Source organism: Euleptes europaea, chromosome 7 (genome assembly GCF_029931775.1).
Source record: "Euleptes europaea isolate rEulEur1 chromosome 7, rEulEur1.hap1, whole genome shotgun sequence".
Lineage (NCBI taxonomy): Eukaryota > Metazoa > Chordata > Lepidosauria > Squamata > Sphaerodactylidae > Euleptes > Euleptes europaea.
In genome coordinates this window covers 86,192,941-86,206,076 of record NC_079318.1, presented here as the reverse complement: position 1 = coordinate 86,206,076, position 13,136 = coordinate 86,192,941, and the positions used below count along the sequence as shown (strand labels likewise).

Here is a 13,136-nt window from a genome sequence, read left to right as displayed (position 1 = left end):
GGCACTTCCTCGTTTCCCGCTGGGGCCAGCGAGATCCTTCCAGGACGGCCGCAGTCCCGGCCAACAGGGAGACGGAACTGGGAGGGACCCTGATAAATGCCATGTTCCTATCGATGCGTTGCAAACACAGGTTCCAGGCAGCCCAACAGGCGACTGCGTGCACGCCGCACGCTCTTTCCTTGCGGCTGTTCCTCCCCGCCCCTTTCTTACGGGTCCGAAACGTTCTGCTGCTTTGAGCCAAGACTGTAGGAGCGGACTGTCAAGGGTTAATGGCACCGCAGTGCATCATGGGAAAGAAGGTGGGGATATGCAGATTACGAGCCAATGGCTGTCCGAGCCCGGGCAGTCGGAAGCGACAGAGGGGAGAAAAACCTACCAATTATGGCATACACGTGTCCTTCAGGAGGCTGCTGACCTGCAAGGCGGACAGAGCAGCGTTTTTGGGATGCCCCGGGGGCTCTTGGGACCCCGGCCGGCCGTGGCGTTGGGGACCTCAGGGCGTGGCTGTGCTCTCTTAACCCAGAAGGGCATCAGGCTGGTACGGGAACCCGTCTTCCAGGCGGTAGCTTTATCGCTTCTCGGCCTTTTGGCTAAGATCAAGTGTAGTATCTGTTCTTATCAGTTTAATATCTGATACGTCCTCTATCTGAGGACTATATATTAAATGGATTTTTGGGACTGGGAGATGGAATAGGGGCTTGCTCCGTCCACTCCACGCATCGACCTGGTATTGCAGTACCTCCAGGAACGGTGCACCTCCCCTCGGGGAGAATATCACTGGTTAAAAAACAGATTGAAATATTTCTTCTTCTTTCAGGCCATGCATGCATAGCCTTTTATACCTCTAAACTCTTTGGCTTGTCCTGCATGATCGACCCACCCAATACCGGAACTTCCCCGGGTCTGCAAAGTCCTGGATTGCAGCGATATAAATTAAACGATCACTGCAACTGTGAGAGCTTCGCAGAGCATTTAGCATCCCGGTCGTCTCTCTCTCTCTCCCTCCCTTCATTCCGGCTTTCTCTTACTCCACCCGGCCCCGTTAGCCTCCACCCCCCCACCAGCTCCCCCCCCCCACTCAGTGGGGTGGAGGCGTGCAGAGCCACCATGGCAGCTTCCACACCCCCAGCTTCCCCTCTCCCCAGCCTGGGGGGGGTGGAGGCGTGGAGCAGCTTCAACAGCTTCCACCCCCCACTGGCTTCCCCTCCCTGCCCCCCTCCATTCCTGCTGGCTTCCCCTCCCCTCTGCCCAGACACATCGGTGGAGGAGAGTGGCTGCAGCTCCTGTCATGCGCTCCTTTCCCCCCATGCGTGCAATTTTTTTGGAGAAAGAGTGCTATTTCAGAGGGACAAATTAATCCGCAAACGGCCATGAGTCAATAGCCTCAGTTTTCTTATTTTTCTGCTGTTGTAATTTCTTTTTCTAATTTTCCTTACTCTCTCTTGGGACTGTATCCGTATGGACTCTGGACAATCGCGGAGAAGGGTCCAGGGCTTTGCCCTGCTCCCCCACCATGGACTATATCTCCCTACGGACTCTGGACAATTTTATCAGTTACTGGACAGTCTGTGTATGCGGAAGTATCTCCTGTCGTCTTTGCTCTTTATGACTGTCGCATAGAATGCATGCACCCGCGTTTTCCGGGACTGGTTTGTATTGACTCGATGTTCCCTACCGTTTGTACTGTTTGAAACATTCTCTGAATAAAACTCAATCTGTTCTTATCAGTTTAATATCTGATACGTCCTCTATCTGAGGACTATATATTAAATGGATTTTTGGGACTGGGAGATGGAATAGGGGCTTGCTCCGTCCACTCCACGCATCGACCTGGTATTGCAGTACCTCCAGGAACGGTGCACCTCCCCTCGGGGAGAATATCACTGGTTAAAAGACAGATTGAAATATTTCTTCTTTCAATTTTCTTTTTCCTGCTGATATAATTTTTTTTAATTTTCTTTACTTCTCTTATTTCCCCCCCAACTATAAACTCTACTTTCTCCTTCAGAGCCTCTCAACTGGGCTGACTGCTATATCATGGCTCTGCTAAATAAGTGGCTCAACTTTCCAAGAGAGTTACGAATGATCCTTAGGGGGTAACTGGAACCTGAAGATGGGGGCCTCTGCGACATGGTGGTTACCCACGCCTTCTGCCTGCTCCCCTGTCCCTACCCCACCATGAGGACCATCGCAGATGATGCCCTTTGCACTATGGCCCAGAATAGACTGTGGAGGAACCCCACCTGTGAGGACCTCCCTTACTACCTGGAGGAGGGGCTGTGGCTCAGTGGTTGAGCATTTGCTTGGCTTGCAGAAGGTCCCAGGTTCAATCCCCGGCATCTCCGTTAAAGGGTCTAGGCAAGTAGGGGATGTGAAAGACCTCTGACTGAGATCCCGGAGAGCCGCTGCCGGTCTGAGTGGACAATACTGACTGATGGACCAAGGGTCTGGTTCAGTATAAGGCAGCTTCATGTGTTTGTGGAAGTCTGGCCGGGACAGGGGGTCTTTGTCTTCCTCTGGACACTTGCCAGGAACGCCACTCGGTGCCTCAATGAGCGGATTGGCTGCTAGGGGGCCTGGGACCAAGACACCAGCACCCTTGCTGCGGCCCTTTGTCAAGGCAGCCCTCCCAAACTGTCCCTCATCAAAGCTGGGCAGAGGCGGTCTCTGGAACACCTTCTGAAGGGTGCTATGAAAGGGAAGTACACTGCCGAGTTGCAACAGAAGCCGGACCAGGGCAAGGTATTTGAAGTCACTGCTCAATGGGATGCCAGCAACCACTTCCTTTCCTGGGGAGACTTCACCTGCTTTGCCGACTGGCGCTTCATACACCAGGCCCACCTGAACATCGTCCCTCTCAACAGGGCAGGCAGGTTTGGGAACCATGACAAGCGCTGCCAGCGTTGCAGGCACCCCAATGAGACCCTGCCCCACATCCTCTGTGGCTGCCCTCACGTCCTCTTACAACAAGAACCTATTATACCAGATGGAGTAATTGAGAATAGAATTTGTAAGTATTTTTTCAAACATCTCTTTCAAGAATTATATAAAGGGCTCTCAAATAGATGGCAACTAACCCATTATTGTTCTATCTTTTCAGACAACATATACACATGCCTGGTTGGGTTTGAACTGTTTGTATTTGTATACATTAATGCATTTCTGTAAATGTGTGCAGGCTTACAAAGGGTTTTAATTAACCACTGATGAAGGCCCCATAGGCCGAAACGCATTTCGTATGTGGTTATAGTTATCAACCTCAGGAAATTTCATTGTGCTATTTTAATGCTTTTAAATAATTTTAACTTTTATATAGCTCTTCTAATAAATTATACTTTCAGTATTTATACATAGACTCATTTATATTTTCCTTTCACCCAACCTTGGGTACCCAGCTTTTGTTTTTAGGTTGGGTTTTATTCCCCTCTTTTTTTCTTCCACTTGTGTTAGAAATGCACCAAGGGACCTCCAAACAAAGGTATTAAAAGTGTTTGTGGAGGGGGGAAGGTGTACAGTAAAGCAAATATTATTATTTTTTAAATCTTGTGTCACCTGAAAGACTGATGGAAGTATAGTTTTTTGTGGACTTAGAGGGCACTTCATCGGATGCATGGAGCGCTTTCCACAGTTGTATGTGTGTGTAAAGTGCCGTCAAGTCGCAGCCGACTTATGGTGACCCCTTTTGGGGGTTTTCATGGCAAGAGACTAACAGGTGGTTTGCCAGTGCCTTCCTCTGCACAGCAACTCTGGTATTCCTTGGTGGTCTCCCATCCAAATACTAATCAAGGCTGACCCTGCTTAGCTTCTGAGATCTGATGATCTCAGTTAGGAGATCCACAGTTTCCACAGAAAAACAAATTGTATTCTAGAAAACTGTACTGTAGCTGTGAATTCCCAGCATTGTGCAGCGGGTTGGACTAGATGACCATGGTGTTACCTTCCAACTCTGATTCTATTCTTGCAGGGCCAAAGGCCCATAAAATGTGACATTTCACTGCATTTCCACGAAAAGCTCCAATAAATAAGGTAAATGAAGAAAAATGAATTTAAGTACATAAATAACAACAGTGACTGTTACACTATTCCTAGTGCTGAGACTGGCTCACTCCTCCTTTGTAACTTAAAGCCCTGAATAGTCTGAACCTGAGGTTGTCTTAGGGACTGCCTACTCCTGTAGGAATCCTCCCAGTCCCTGAGGCTTTTGTCAGAGGCCTTGCACTGAGAACACCTCCCATCAGTGCAGGGCTGGTTCTCCAGCTGAGTCCATCAGGAGACTGCTTGAGGCAGCAAAGTAAGGAGGGCACCGATTTACTTAACCAGCTCCCAGCCATCAGGGATGCAGGAAGCAATGGGGAATCGCCTGCTGGACCAGCATCGCTCCTGGCAAGCCTCTCTGGGGCTCGGCTCAGACCCAGCTGGCTAATCTGGTGAACCGGGTTGGTTTCCCCATTCCTCCACACGAAGCCAGCTGGGTGACCTTGGGCTAGTCACAGTTCTCTCTGAACTCTCAGCCTCACCTACCCCATAAGGGGTCTGTTGTGGGAAGGGAAGATGATTGTAAGCTGGTTTGATTCTTCCTTAACTGGTAGAGAAAGTCGGCATATAAAAACCAACTCTTCTTCTTGCATAGGCCCTGCTTCTAGGGCAGCCAGCTGCCTGGAGAAAAACTGTTCTGTCCTTTTAACAGAAGCTTACTGGGATGTTGTTTCCCTCCATGCCGAAATGCTTCAGTTGCCCATTTCCACACATCAAGCCTCTGTTAAAGGGACAGGACTCTTTTCTCCAGGCCTGTTGGCAACCCTGGTTGCAGCACTGCTGCTGCTGTTTGTGTCCTGCTTTGGAAAAGCACTGAAGGTCCAGCAGCAGCTGCCGACCACCAAAATCTTGTTGGTCCCTAATGCCCTAATTTTAACAGCCTGAATTGAAAGGGCATCCAAATGACAAATGATGCCCCACTGTGGGAAGATTAAATTCTTATGTTCCAGACCTTACCCTGCTTTACGTCCTTCCTAGAAGATGAACCTATACAAGCTGGGCACAAAATGAACTCACGAAAGCAGGAATGTTTCTCAGGAGACCAGCCAAGGTTGGGGGCGGGGTCTGGGTTTATTGGCGCAGGAACACTTCCGGTCATCGATCACGTTCATATCCAGATGCGTGTTTTTTTTTCTTGCTGCAAACCCTTCATTCCCCGAGAGGCAAACCTTGTTGCTGCCAGCCCTATAAGGTTGTGCAGTGAGCGGGTGACTGAAAAGTATGACTCAGGTGGGGCCTTGGCATGGGGAAACTGAGCCGAAGGAAGGAAGGAGTGAAATCCAGGCCTATCCGATCACCTCTGTCTACCTGGAGGGGAAACAAGAGCGAAAGGATGGCGGGGCGGGGGGAAAGCTAGGGCTGTGTTGGGGCTGGAAGAGGAAGATCAGGGAATTTCAGCCAGTGCAGCAGCTGGGCCCCACAGCTGGGGAGGGGCTGCAGCTCAGTGGTAGAGCATCTGCTTGGCATGCAGAAGGTCCCAGGTTCAAACCCCGGCATCTCCAGTTAAACGGGACCAGGCAAGTAGGTGATGGGAAAGACCTCAGCCTGAGACCCCGGAGAGCCGCTGCCGGTTTGAGTAGACAATACTGACTTTGACAGACCAAGGATCTGATTCAGTAGAAGGCAGCTTCATGTGTTCACCCTTAGAAGGCCACAAAATGCCTCCTTCCAGCCACAGACTCTGAGGGTTGCCAACTCTGCACTGGGAAATTCCTGAAGATTTGGGGATGGAGCCAGAGGAGGATGGGGTTTGGGGAGAGGAGGGACTTCAGCAGGGGTCTAATGCCATAGAACCCACCTTCCAAAGCAGCCAGGAGAACTGATCTCTGTCACCTGGAGACCAGTTGAAATTCCTGGAGGTCGGCAACCCTACTCTTGGCTGATAGATGGGGAAATGCCCCTTCAGACTTCCAGCTCTCTTTGCCATAGGAAGAGGCACAGCAGGAGAGGTCTGATGAAGGGAAGTTGCAGCCTGCCGTTGCCCTATTTGACGTCCAAGTTTATGAGGTGTGGGTTTCACAAAGTCACAATTGTCAGCTTACAGTTTAGGCAGCCTTTTTCTCCCCCCACCCCCCCGCCCGCAACTTCTCAAAAAATCCTCATTCCCACCTGCTCAGGGCTGGCCCTGCTCCTCTCTCTAAACTGAGAATTATCCCAACTGCTTTGAAGGAGATTACTTCCAGATAAGTCCTGCTTTCAATGAGCTCAGTGGTAAAGTTAAGACACTCTGTACAGGCTCAGGAGCCAGCACCAGACATTTTTACACGGATTGGGGAAAGACCAATGTGGATGCAACCAAGAAAGTCCATCGGTAGGTTCTACTTGTGGCACAAACAGGTGAGTCCAAGTTCACTGTTTTTGGGCACTTCATTGCCCTCCGGGAGGCTGCGGTGGACGTGTCGTGTGCGTGCTGGTTGGGCGGCTTAGTGTCAAGCTGTATAGGTTGCTGACGAAGGTCTCCCAGCCTTCACGGAACGCACGTTTTACCTGCTGGGGGGCAAACGGGATTGATTCACTGGCAGTATCTGCAAGATATAAAGTCCTTCTCACAACACACAAGGAGGCTCAAGACAATGCATTCTCCTGGATTGGCTCTCCTGGGATTCATTACCAATGCTGATTTCTCCATGCCTACTACCCCTCTTGCTCACGACCTGAGTTCGATCCCGACGGAAGTCGGTTTCAGGTAGCCGGCTCAAGGTTGTCTCAGCCTTCCATCTTTCCGAGGTCAGGAAAATGAGTATCCAGCTTGCTGGGGGTAAAGGGAAGATGACTGGGGAAGGCACTGGCAAACCACCCCATAAACAAAGTCTGCCTAGTAAACGTCGGGATGTGACGTCACCCCATGGGTCAGGAATGACCCGGTACTTGCACAGGGGACCTTTACCTTACCTTTTACTACCCCTCTGCATAACACAACTAATCATGGCTGCTAATGTCATTTACCTGCTATTGACATTTACATGCTATTGTCATTGGGTGTCTGAATTTATTCTCCTCTAAAGGATAGATGGACTCTCATTCTAGCTGTATCTGAAGAAGTGAGCTGTGGCTCATGAAAGCTCATACCCTGCCAGAAATTGTGTTAGTCTTTAAGGTGCTACAGACAGACTAACACGACTACTCATCGTGATCTGTCACAACACACAGTTAACCTGTGGGATTCACTGCCACAAAAATGTGGGTAATGGCGACTGGCTTAGATCTTTTTAATAGGGGATTAGAGATGTCTATCATTGGCTAATCATCAATATTATCTAATAAACTTACTGGGCCCTGTGTGGATGATGAAATCAGTAAAACCAAGAGACAGACAAGATGGGGGTCTCTATTCTGGGCATTCCCCAGGTCTGCAGGAAAATACAACTTGAAATATTAACCAATGGGGGGGGAATGATGAGGCCTCAATATGCTCCAGCACGGATGGAATATTGAGAACATTAAGGTGAGGGGAAGGTTGAAATTCTGCTTAATGAACAGCTATTGGAGGAAGCTGTGCCAGAAAGAGGTAGCCATGTCCCCTGTACACGAGAGAGAGACCCATCTCTTTCTAGCAGCATTCCTGCATCACTTATTTGCTCAGTGACAAACATAATAGAAAAAACCTTTTTTCTGTGTCAGTTCCAATAACAACATAAGAACATAAGAAAGGCCCTGCTGGATCAGACCAAGGCCCATCAAGTCCAGCAGTCTGTTCACACAGTGGCCAACCAGGTGCCTCTAGGAAGCCCACAAACAAGACGACTGCAGCAGCACCATCCTGCCTGTGTTCCACCGCACCCAAAATAATAGGCATGCTCCTCTGATACTAGAGAGAACGTAAGATCATAAGAAAGGCCATGCTGGGTCAGACCAAGGCCCATCAAGTCCAGCAGTCTGTTCATACAGTGGCCAACCAGGTGCCTCTAGGAAGCCCACAAACAAGACGACTGCAGTAGCATTATCCTGCCTGTGTTCCACAGCAGCTAATGTAATAGGCACACTCCTCTCATCCTGGAGAGAAATGGTGACAAATGGGGACATTGTGACAAATGTTTAACCTGATGAATTTCTCCTTGTCACCCTGCTGATGAAGACCCAGGGTCAATGTCGAGTTGCACTGGGACCTCCAGAAACAGTAGACACTAATGCTTGGAGCTTTTGTCTTGGAGCTCTCTGGCTCAAGTGCTCCCTGTTTCCTATTCCCTCTACCCTACTTGTCCCGAAAAGAAAAATTCTGTTGCTGTGTTAGTCTGTTGCAGCAAAAAGAATCTCGTGGCACCCGAAATACTAATGAATTTATTGTTGCATACGTTTTGTGGCTTATGCCGGCCACTTCATCAGATGCATGCAATGTTACCTCCACTTGGTAGGGATGAGGGGAAATTACCTGATCCCACCAAAAGAACCTGAAAGGCAAGGAGGGTAACTTTCCGTTATCATTTCTATGGAAAGCTCAAGTGCATATTCTCTACCTTTGCACAGAAATATGGCAGACCTACTTGGGAGGGGCTGTGGCTCAGTAGCAGAGCATCTATTTGGTACGCAGAAGGTCCCAGGTTTGTTTAAGCCCTGGCCTCTCCAGTTAAAAGCTTCAGATAGTAGGTGATATCAAGGACCTCTGCCTGACCCTGGAGAGCCACTGCCTGTCTGAGTGGACACTACTGACCTTGATCAACTGGTGGGTCTGATTCAGTAGAAGGCAGCTTCATGTGTTCCTGGGTACCCCATTCATTCCATAGTCTTCTAGCACCACTGTGTTGCACTTCCACTGTTTGCATTCATTGAAGGGCACTAACCAGAGATGTGGGCAGTTCCAGGGATATGAGACAGACAGACTGTAGTCTTCCCGTCTCCAAAATACCTGACAATCTTTTTTTTTTTGTCTGCCCCTCTCCTCAGAGGCGAGGAGGTATCTTTTCTCTTTTAGCCTTTTGAATATCCTTTCCAGAACACTCTTATCTAGTGCCAAATTTAATGACCTTTTGATTCCCAAAATGTCATGACCGTTTAATTCCTTGACTGTTTGCCCTGGCATTTCTGAACTGTTTAATTTTTTTTTTTGCCATGTACAGGTGCTGTTATTCTTTCCCCATCTTCCTTACTGCAAATTTTGATATTTTTAAGATCACTTTTAATTCAGTCATTTATTTTGCTTTTATATGTTTCATGCCAGCTTTGGGCTTGGTTGGGAGAAAGATGGCTTATAAACATTTTAAAAAAACAAACAGTAGTTTTATGGAATTTTGATTACTCGACGTATGTTTAGTTTTATTGCTGCTGGTTTACTTAGCTGGATGTAAATGGTTTTATTGGATTATTATGATTTCATTGATAGTGGCAACCACATCAAACTCCTGGAATGCGGTATAGCAAGATAGTACACAAATAAAATAATGCATCAAATAAAAACTAATCTTCTGGGTACCCACAGTCCTTTTGTTGGTTTGTTGTTCAGCTATGGTTGCCAGCCTCCAGGTGGCTCCTGGAAATCTCCAAGAATTACAAGCAATGTCCAGACTATAAGGATCAGTTCCCCTGGAGAAAATGGCTACTTTAGAGGGTGGACTCTATGACATTAAACCCTGCCAAGACCCCTTCCCTACCCAAACCCCACCCTCACCAAGTTCTACTTCCCAATCTCTATGAATTTCCCAGCCCCAGGTTGGGAACCCTATAAAACAGTAGAAAATGTGAAATGGACTAGCATGCCTCCAGGATCTTACAGCATCCAGGTTAGTACCAAAGAATGGATTCATCATAAGTGCTACAACTAAAAAACAAAATTAGTGTCATGATCCTGGGCCTAAGGGAGGGTTGCCATCTCTGGGTTGGGAAATTCCTGGAGATTTGGGGAAGATTTGGGAGCTGGAGCTTGGGGAGGGCAGGGTTTGGGGAGGGGAGGGAATTCAATGGGATATAACAAATTATTCTGCAACATGTTCCCTTAAAATAGGACACTTTCTTACATTTTTAATCTTCTGTGGATCATGGAGAGGGCCTGGACACTTTGAGAATCTTGCCACCCCAAGTTTCTCCTGTCCCATTTCTAAAACATTACCCCTGCCCTGCCAATTGGCCAAACTGCTGGGTACGGAATAACTTGGCAGAAGCGAGCGTTGGGATGCCACCCTTATTTGCACCTTTGTGTTTCCAACCAACATCTTGACGGACAGACATCAGCGGGTGATAGAAGGGTTGCCAACCTCCAGGTAGTAGAAGATCCCCTGCTATTACAACTGATCTCCAGCTGATCGAGATCAGTTCCCCTGGAGAAAATGGCCGCTTTGGCAACTGGACTATGGCATTGAAGTCCCTCCCCTCCCCAAACCCCGCCCTCCTCAGGCTCCTCCCCAAAAACCTCCCGCCGGCGGCGAAGAGGGACCTGGCAACCCTAGGTGATAGTGCTACTCTGCACTTGCCAATTTCCGCAGCTAACGCTGCAGCTAATTGCATGAGAACGGGCCATGCCTTCCCCCCTCTGCTCAGTCAGCAATGCCCCAACAAGTCCTGATCTGGGGGTTGCTCCTGCTTCTCACCTGTTTACATTTCTTCATTTTGCTCCCGGCCTTTCCGTGGGCCTCCCCGATGAGCAGCTGTCCATCGTCGTGGCCCAAGGAGTGGGCCGCTTCTCCCACTGTCACGGCTTCTTCTCCCCTGACCTTTGGGACCCGCAGGCTGGTAGCTCTTCGCCAGTTTCCTTTGCTCTGGGAAGTGATTGTTGGGGTCTCTTCCGTGCGGGGGATCAGGCCGCTTTGCCTGACAACCGCACCCCGGGTTCCCTTGGCGAGATCTGCCTCTTCCAGGTGGTCGTAACAGCTTCCTGAGGCATAGTCCAAGAGGCTGGGGGATTTGGTCACCCGCAACGAGCAGGACCTCCGGAACCTCCTGCTGTTGGTCATGGCTGCGTCAGGAAGTGCGGGATTTCAGAGCGGCTGGTTGCAATCTGGTACAGCTGGTAGCCGGTTGCAAAGGGAGTGTGTGTAGCTTTTCCTTCCCCTTTTGCAGGGTGATTCACCCTCGGGCGAGGAGGAGGGGTTCCCTCTTGCGGACCTGAACCCATCCGTTTGGACTCTCTGCGCCAGTCTCTTATCTGATTGCTGATCCAACAAGAACTTTGCTTCTGTGTCTGGGCAAAGGTCGATCTGTGCCCAAGACACATGTCATGGGGCAAAGAGCAAAGGAAACGTTTGCCAGCATGAACAGCCAAAGGGGAAAGAGGTCACTTGGATGAGGGCCTTAGAGCCCCTGGTTGCCCCATCTGCCGGCTCACCGGTATCTGTTTCGGCAGGGTTATCGGGCTCTGGCCCCTAGAGCAGAAAGCCGGGCTGAAGATTAACCCCTGTATTTGACATAGAGTTAATGCTCTCAAAAGCTTTGAGGCTCAGCAGTATTAGGCTTAAAAAGCAAGGTGCTGGGAAACTGGTTCCAGAAGCAAGTGACTCCTGGGGGTGGGGGGAGGAATAATGCAAAGACTTCATCATGTATTCTGAGACGGTGTGAATATGAGAGGAAGGATCAGTCACAGAGCACTGCGGAAAATGTGTGCAGTTTTTTCTGAGGATGCATAAGGCTTAGGCTGCAGGAGGAAGGGGCCGTGGCTCAGTGGTGGCCGCCCTCCTCTGTATGACAGCCCTTCAAGTAATTGAAGGTTCACTTTGGCACAGAAGTGGGAAAAGTACATGGTCAAGCCCCTTATGGTGGAAAGTGCCGTCAAGTCGCAGCTGACGTATGGCAACCCCATGGGAGTTGACTTGAAACGCTTGACATATACATAGTGATGGCCATGGACACCGATGACTTTAAAGGGGGGTTAGATTCATGGAGGAAAGGTCCATCAGTGACTACTAGCCATGGCGACTAAAGTAAACCTCCACATTCAAAGGCAGTAGGGAGCAACCTCAGGGCAGGGTCTTGGCCTCTGTGGCCTCCTTGTTATCCAGGGCAACTGTCTGGCCACGGTGTGAAACAGGATGCTGGACTAGATGGACTACTGGAGTGATCTAGGAGGGCTCTTCTTATGACTGTGAATTACCCAAAGAACTCTGAACATTAAATGTGCCACATGAATGCGAGTACAATGGGTTCTGGATCAAATCAAGCCTCAACTTACCCTAGAAGCTAAAATGACTAAACTGAGGCTGTCGTACTTTGTTCCCATCATGAGAAGACAAGAGTCACTGGAAAAGACAATAATGCTAGGAAAAGTAGAAGGCAGCAGGAAAAGAGGAAGACCCAACAAGAGATGGATTGACTCTATCAAGGAAGCCACGGCTCTCAGTTTGCAAGACCTGAGCAAGGTTGTTAATGAGAGGATGTTTTTGAGGACATTAATTCATAGGGTCACCAACACTCCGTTTGACGACATCATGAAGGCGCTCGGCGAACACTTTGCACCGCAGCCCACCCAGATGGCCCGTTGCCTGGATTTCCACTTGCGGGACCAGGAACCCGGATAATCCATTGCCGAGTACCTCGCCGCGCTGCGCCAGATCGTGAGGTTGTGCACCTTCCCTGACCTCAGTGACACCCTTTGGGACCGGCTCACCTTCAGTCTCCGCAACGAAAAGGTCCGCCACGTCGTTGCCAAGAAGGACTCGACCCTGGCCACCGCCATCGAGGAGGCCACCGCGGCTGAAGGTGTGGCCAAGAGCAACTGTGCCTGGGACCGTGGCGCAACCGTGCCGCCTCGCGAAGCGACCCCCATCCATTTTGTGATTTATTCCCCATGTTGCTCCTCTTCCCCTCAGCAGGGCGCCAGGCACCAGCAGCAGATGAGCTGGAGTGTCCAGCAGGACTTTGACTCAGGCTGCGTTGCAAGCAGTTCCTTCCTTTTAGGCCCGAAGTCACGAGGATTTGATGTATGGAAGGACTTGTGGGAAGCGGGGGTCCTTGTGACCAGTTTGGTGGTGTAGCCCGTGGTTGACTCACAGGCAGGATGACTGGTGCGTCATGGGAACCAATTGCTTGAGCCACGTTCTCACCCAACCCCTTTCTTTTTGGAAGACAGAGAGCCACTGGACATTTTGAAGAAGCACGAGGGTGACTTGGGGGCTTCCTCTCCTGTTCCCAGATATTATCCGAAGGGGTTAAAAGGTGGACCTCTTCTGTAGTGAGGTGGA

General features: G+C 49.7%; 1 non-coding gene and 1 pseudogene across 1 annotated transcript; both read left to right on the top strand.

Moving 5' to 3' along the window:
* Positions 1–570: 570 nt before the first annotated feature.
* LOC130481247 (U2 spliceosomal RNA) lies at positions 571–761 on the top strand. The gene has a single exon (XR_008933447.1). It is a non-coding gene; the product is annotated as a U2 spliceosomal RNA (small nuclear RNA).
* A 934-nt stretch (positions 762–1,695) lies between these two features.
* Positions 1,696–1,867, top strand: LOC130481252 (U2 spliceosomal RNA; annotated as a pseudogene).
* The last annotated feature ends 11,269 nt before the right edge of the window (positions 1,868–13,136 follow it).